The 7236-nt window shown below is 46.2% G+C and overlaps 1 long non-coding RNA gene across 1 annotated transcript; it reads right to left on the bottom strand.

Annotated features, from left to right (window-relative positions):
* Positions 1-318: 318 nt before the first annotated feature.
* LOC310771114 lies at positions 319-6946 on the bottom strand. The gene is made up of 5 exons (XR_014552383.1): positions 6810-6946; positions 2585-2633; positions 2049-2156; positions 1095-1207; positions 319-717 (listed from the first exon to the last, which is right to left on the bottom strand). It is a non-coding gene; the product is annotated as an uncharacterized lncRNA (long non-coding RNA).
* Between the last annotated feature and the right edge of the window lie 290 nt (positions 6947-7236).

The following is a 7236-nucleotide window of genomic DNA, read 5'->3' as shown; positions in this document are numbered from 1 at the left end:
TGTCAATAAACAGATAAAGAAATAGATAGACGCAGTGCTGCGTGATCGGCCATCGTTTTGTCCAGGTGAAGGGGACGTTCACTGTGCATTTGAGCTTAACAATAACCTCTATTTCCCTGAAACATGCATGCACACGTTCAGGGGGCGCGCGCGTGATGACGTTCGAGCTGGAGAGCAATCGGATTGCAATCTGTTCACCCAAAACGCATGTTAGTGCCAGGTGTAAATGGAATCAGGCTGAAGTGATAAAATACAATCTGATTGCAATCTGATGGCAGAAAACGCATGTTAATGCCAGGTGTAAATGGCCTCAAAGAGTTTTCCAGGACACATGTCTATTTTCACAAACTTTTAAAGCCTAGATTCTCCCCCCAAATCCACAAACTTTCAAGGATTTCAAGGACCAGTGGGAACGCAGTGTTTTTTGGCCTCTGGCTCCATTTTTCGGGGGGCAAGTCTGTCCGAAAATGGTCCCCCAAGCCGCGGAGGGCGGCGTGTCATGTGGGAAGCTGGGTGGACAGGAATGGCGTCCAGCCTGCCCTGGAGTACAGCACACAAGTCACTGAGCTCGTGGCTGCGAAAAGATGGTGGCCGCACAATCCATCCATCGACTCCAGCTACCGTGCCGTCCTCCTCATCCGACATCAGATCTGGTATGACGCCTCCCCACATCTCCTTTTCACTCGCAGTCAGCATGCTTGCCCTCAATGTGAAGAGCTGTAAACACAATCAGACGCAGTCAGTAACTGCTAAACAACTAACTAGTTTCCCTCATGCGGTGCAGTAACAATAACAATTACCTTCAAAGTAAAAGATCACGTAATCTTAAAGATAGTGCGGATTATTGGACATAACGTTGTATGAACTCCATACCAGTTGTAGAGTGTCTGGGGAGCTGACTTGCTGATCCATGATTCCCGTGGGCGGGGCTCTAGCTTGATCTGAGTTGAGAAAACCTAGTCCCGACGGACATTCTAGGGTCACAGAGTTATCAAGTTTAACTCCTAAAGAAAGCATGCATGTGTTATGACATCATTATGTCCAATAATCCGCACTCTCCCTTTAATGCCTAGTCTAGTAAGTCCCTTATTTACCCTCAATCTTCGACTCCGGCACGAAATCTTTGCGGCTGTCCCCTTCCCCTCTAGCCCAGGTTGGCTGAAGTGGAAGGTCCGGCGTACAGTCTCATACCACGTTTTACAGGCAGCTGAAAAACAATTAAAGTAGTATGTTATAAATACAAAATTGTTTCAGAATTGTGCCATGGAAGACTGTCCTTTGTCTTAGTCTCACTCTCTGGTACGATACAGCTCCATAACATCACATTTCCATATAAGCATATAAAATATACAGATATCTACAGACACACTAGAGCAGTGGTTCCGTGTATGTGTGTGCGTATGAGAGAGAAGTACACTTAGGTTTAATCCTTGTAAAGGGTATGTGGTTCGCACGCAGCCTAGTAGAGCCCACACACAGAGATAACTAAATTATGCGAACATGGGTTAATGAGTTAAAAGTAATCATGACCCAGCTGATTGTTTTGCTATTTATTTGTGCGTTCATAAATTTAATCAAAAATGGTTGGAGCATCATCTGAACTGTCAGATGAACAGAAATTCAGTTTCAGTGCGTTCAGAGCCAGTGTTACGAGCTAGATCTCACCAGAAAAACAAGCAACCAGGTGTTCAACCTACTCCAGCCCGCTACTCCAGCTCAGGCATCTGAGGAAGGCAGGGAGAAGGGTCTCAGACGGGCTGGAGCTTAACCTGGTTGGTTGTTTCTCTGGCAAGATCTGGCAACACTGGTCAGAGCAAGGGGACAGAGGCAGTCTGTCTTGTTTTATTTTCATTCTTTCTCTGTTGGTAGTTGCAGTGGTAGAAGGAGCTTTTAATTCTTATATAATGCTGGATGGTTTAATGAATAATAATGCATCATATTTTATTCGTTATATTTTCTGACTGTGGAAAATCGGTCACGCTCTGTCCAGAGTGCTCTGATATGAGATAGTTGTGATTTTTTGATGTGAAGTAGTATGAGGTACTTGCCGATAGTCAGTGTAGCTACATGCAGTATGCAGCTGGCGCTGCTCCGGTTTGGAGGAATGGAGACCGGCCACGTCAGGCAAGTAGAGCTGTCTGCGGAGTGTGAACAGGCTCATGAGAAAAAACATTGAAAAGATTAGATGTAAGATAAAGTTTCCAGTCAGTTCATTGCACTTAAAAGAGCACAGTGCAGGTTGGAGACCACTTCACATTAATATGTGAGAGGGGTATGAAGCAATAGGATTATCTTGTTTTGTTTTTCCCACACATAGCTGCATCTAAACTGGTTTTTGTAAAGCAGCTGGCACGCGCTCAATAAAAAGCCATCTGGGCAGATAACACCAGTGACATCACTCAGCCAGCCTGGCTGCTGTACAGCAAAAACAACAACAAAGAAACAAAGAAACTGCTGTACAGCTGCAGCCTGGCTTGGTGAATGAAGTCATAAGTGTTATCTGCCCAGATAGCATCATATTAAACATGCATTAGGTACATTATGATAACAGATAAACAATAATATGACAAAAATATGAACTTACCATAGCCTATTGGCAAGGAGGTGCAGAGGGGACACTGCTATGAGATATTCTGTAAAAAAAGAGGAAAATTGTGAAGCATTCATTGAAGTTCTCCTTTAAGTGTGACGTGGTACTGTAGTAGATTTCCTCTGGAGATATAGAGTAGATATGATAAATGCCTTAGATCAATATCAGTTTGAAGGTGGACAATGAAATAGCCTATCTGATATCAGTCAGTTGTTCCAGTTTCCAGTTTCAAGTTTATTGTCATATGCCGGTAACAATGCAAAACATCCATCACCTGCAATGAAATTCTTATGCTCGAAAACCCACTCAACTTCACTGTTAAAAAAGACATAAAAGAAACATCAAAGGGAAGCAGAGTGTCTTAAAAAACAAAACAGGCAGAGTTCTTAAAAAGGGAATAAAAGGAATAAAAACAAGTTAGTAAACTCAAACATAAAACAGAGCCCCAATTACATAGCAGTCAGGACACACAGACATACATAAACACAAGACAAATCTACATATAATTTAAAGTGTGCTGTAGTGCAATAGAAGCAACCAGTCAACAACCATTTAACAGCCTGATGGTTTGTGGGTACAGACTGTCTTTGAATCTGTTTGTTCGAGCCCGGATGCTCCTGTAGCGCCTGCCTGATGGCAGAAGCGTGAACAGGCTGTAGCTGGGATGGCTGGGGTCAGAGAGGATCCGTTTTGCCTTCCTCCTGCAGCGCTGGTTGTAGAGGTCCTGTATGGCTGGCAGCTGAGACCTGGTGATGCGTTCTGCCGATTTGACCACCCTCTGCAGAGCCTTACGATCCAGGGCGGTGCAGCTGCCATACCAGGCCGTAAAGCCGCCAGTCAGGACACTCTCTATAGTACACCTATAGAAGTTGGTCAGAATCCTTGAGTCCAAACCGAACCTCCTCAGGCGCCGGAGGAAGAAGAGCCGCTGTCTAGCTGCCTTCACAACAACACCTGCGTGATGTGACCAGGTCAGATCATCACTGATGTTAATTCCCAGGAATCTGAAGTGGCTGACCCTCTCCACTGCCGCTCCCTCGATGTAGAGCGGGGGGTGCCCCTCTCCCTGATGCCTCCTGTAGTCCACGATCATCTCCTTGGTCTTGCTGATGTTAAGCAGGAGGTTGTTGTCTTGACTCCACGATGTCAGGGCCCTCACCTCTGCTCTGTAGGCCGACTCGTCTCCGTTGGTAATACAGCCGATGATGGTGGTGTCGTCAGCGAACTTTATGACTGTATTTGAGGTGTGTCTGGCCATACAGTCATAGGTGTACAGGGAGTACAGCAGGGGGCTGAGCACGCAACCCTGGGGGGCACCGGTGCTTAGTGTCAGTGTGGAGGAGGTGGTATTACCAATCCGCACTGCCTGTGGTCTGTCCGAAAGGAAGTCAAAGATCCAGCTGCACAGGGAGGTACTGACACGCAGGTCACGGAGCTTTGTGATCAGTCTGAATGGCTCTATGGTGTTAAAGGCCGAGCTATAATCCACAAACAGCATCCGCAAGTAGGTGTTCCTCTGCTCCAGGTGGGAGAAGGCAGAGTGCAGCGCAAGAGCTACTGCGTCATCCGTGGACCTGTTTGGCCTATAGGCAAACTGTAGAGGGTCTAGTCCGGGGGGCAAGGAGGATGTGATGTGGACTTTAACTAACCGCTCAAAACACTTCATGATGGTAGAGGTAAGTGCTACTGGGCGGTAGTCATTTAAGCATGTTACATTTGGTTTTTTGGGGACTGGAATTATGGTGGTTTTCTTGAAGCATGTTGGGACTACAGACTGAACCAGAGAAAGGTTAAAGATGTCTGTAAAGACATCGGCCAGCTCATAGGCGCATACTTTGAGGGCACGACCCGGGATATTATCCGGCCCAGGAGCTTTGTGAGTGTTCACCCTTTTAAAGGTTTTGTACACATCTGACCGAGATATTTGCAATGGGCAGTTATCTGGCTCAAGTGTAGCCTCCTGCCTGGTGTGGTTCTCAAAGCGAGCATAGAAGGTGTTCAGCTCATCTGGAAGAGAAGCAGGCACCTCCCCCTTGCTGCAGCCCTTTCCCTTGTAGTCTGTAATGGTTCTTAGCCCACTCCACATATCCCTGGTGTTTGATCCACTGTAACATGTTTCCACTTTTGCTCTATAATGTCTCTTGGCCGATTTTATTGCCTTTCTGAGCTCATACCGGGTTTTACTGTACTCACCAGGGTCTCCGGAGTGGAAGGCAGTTGTCCGTGCTCTGAGTAGACCTCACTGTTGACCCATGGTTTCTGGTTGGGATAAGTCCGTACAGTCACCCGCGGTACAACGTCATCGATACATTTGCTTATGTAACCGGTAACGTGCTCTGTATATTCATTGATGTTATTATTTGCCGCAGTTCGGAAAACATCCCATTCTGTAGTCCGGAAACAGTGGCGCAGGGTGGCATCTGATTGGTCAGTCCAACGCTGTACTGTGCGCGTCACAGGCTGCTCGCACTTGAGTCTCTGCCTGTATGCAGGAAGCAGAAGTATCGAGGTATGATCTGATTTGCCGAAGGCAGGTCGTGGGAGGGCCTTGTAGGCGTGCTTGAACGGAGTGTAAACATGATCCAGGATGTTTTGACCGCGCGTTGGGAATTTTACATGCTGGTAGTATTTCGGCAGGACTTTCTTCATGTTGGCTTTATTTAAATCGCCAGCTACGATGAAAGCAGCCTCTGGGTGTAACGTTTCCTGGTGATCGATCGCTTTGAACAGATCGACCAGCGCGCGAGTGGTGTCGGCATCTGGGGGGATGTAAACCGCGATGAGAAACACCGCTGTAAACTCTCTGGGCAGGTAAAAAGGTCTGCATTTGATCATAAGATGTTCGAGATTAGGAGAGCACCCCGACGATACTGATTTTACATCCATACACCACCGGTTGTTAACCATGATACACACGCCACCGCCTCTGCCCTTTCCCGACTCTATAGTTCTGTCCTGTCGATGTAAAGAAAAACCCTCAGGTAGGACAGCCGAGTCAGGGATCGAGGGAGACAGCCACGTCTCCGTAAAAACAAAAGCGCTGCAGTTCTTAATGTCACGATGGGCGGACAGTCTGGTTCTTAGTTCATCCATCTTATTGTCCAAAGATTGCACATTTGCTAGGAGAATGCTAGGAAGCGGGGGGCGGTGCTGTCTGCTTCTCAGTCTAACCAAGACTCCAGCCCGTTTTCCTCTTTTCCTCCGCCGGTGTGTTTGCCCAGGTAGCCACGGTGAGCTAAGTCCAGCATGAGGAATGTCAGCGGTGATAGATCCAGCTTGTAAATATGATCTAATGTCCAGAAGAGACTGTCTGTCGTACGTGATCAGTGCATTACAAGTTACACAAAAAGAAAAAAGCATTAGGAAGACAAGAAATACGCAAAGTTGAGGAGCCCGAGCGACGGCAGCCTTCCTCATCGGCGCCATATGTTCCCTCCTGACCACAGCTACAGAAAAACATGCTGTATTATTGGTTTACCTCCGCTGATAAACGAGGGCCATTTCCCCCCACGCGCGTCACATAACACTCACCAAGTCCAGAAACTCCGCTCTAAATATGCTATTTCCAAAGGTTGCTGCTCTGCATAACTTAAGGAAAAGGTTACCACAAATTATTTACAGCTAGAAAGCAGTTAGAGCCTGTTAAGATTGCTCTGTCCAGCACTTATTTAGCTCAGTGGTCCAGCAGCTAACGCTAACTAGCGCGGTTAGCTTAACGTTAGCGAGTGGTTTTTTGGAGTTAAATACACAATCCCTGGATGTTTCATTTCGGGTAAAGGGGTTTCCATTAGTTTCTATAAGTTTACGCCACCTCTGTGTATTAAGTGCTTTTGTGGGGCTGTTTGATCACAAGCCACAGACTGTAAATGTAAAAGTTTGTCTGCCAAGCGGCCGGTAGGCCGCGCTACGAGCTAAATGCTAACGAAACTCGCTAACACAAACAACAAACATATCCACTGCATCATCGCCAGCTTTGATTTAACGTAATGCCAGCTTAGAGGTTTCCCCTCCTCTCGGAACCTGTGTGGGACATGGATTGCAAATTACAGTAGCTTTTTGATCATTCTGAAACTGAAAAACAACAGACTGGCAGCAGCCATGTTTGGTCGCAGCTGTGATGTCACGTGTGCGACAACAAAGGCTCCGCTTCAAAATATAATCTAATCTAATGTTAAATCCTAGAATCCTCCTTAAATCATTATTTAATGTATATTCTTACCGAAAGCTTGGTATTGCGTTCCTGTGGGCTGTCCGTGTCGATATCAGCCATGGTTAGCAGGCATCGATAGGCAGCAGAGCAGCAAACCAACATCTCCTCCTTCCGCGATCACGTTACGAGCTCTCGCGAGACCCATCTGGATTGCTCTGGGAGACCATGTGAAGGTCCCATAACGTGATGACGTTACAAGGAAGCATAGCTTCAAATCCTGTGAAAGTGCTTGAATTTTACTCTTCAAAAGCTGTATGGACCCTGTACCTTATTGTTCTTGCTTTGTTCTTATATTAACTGAACCTTACATTATAAACTTATTTCAGAAGAAGGTGAATGCATTCTTCTGTAATTGCTTGCCTTGTCATAATTTCATTTTTCAGAATGACCTTGTATTATACTACTGTGCATTTTATAAATAAAAACAGTTTAACTT

Source organism: Poromitra crassiceps (genome assembly GCF_964638095.1).
Source record: "Poromitra crassiceps genome assembly, contig: HAP1_SCAFFOLD_364, whole genome shotgun sequence".
Lineage (NCBI taxonomy): Eukaryota > Metazoa > Chordata > Actinopteri > Beryciformes > Melamphaidae > Poromitra > Poromitra crassiceps.
This window is presented reverse-complemented; position numbering and strand designations above follow the sequence as displayed.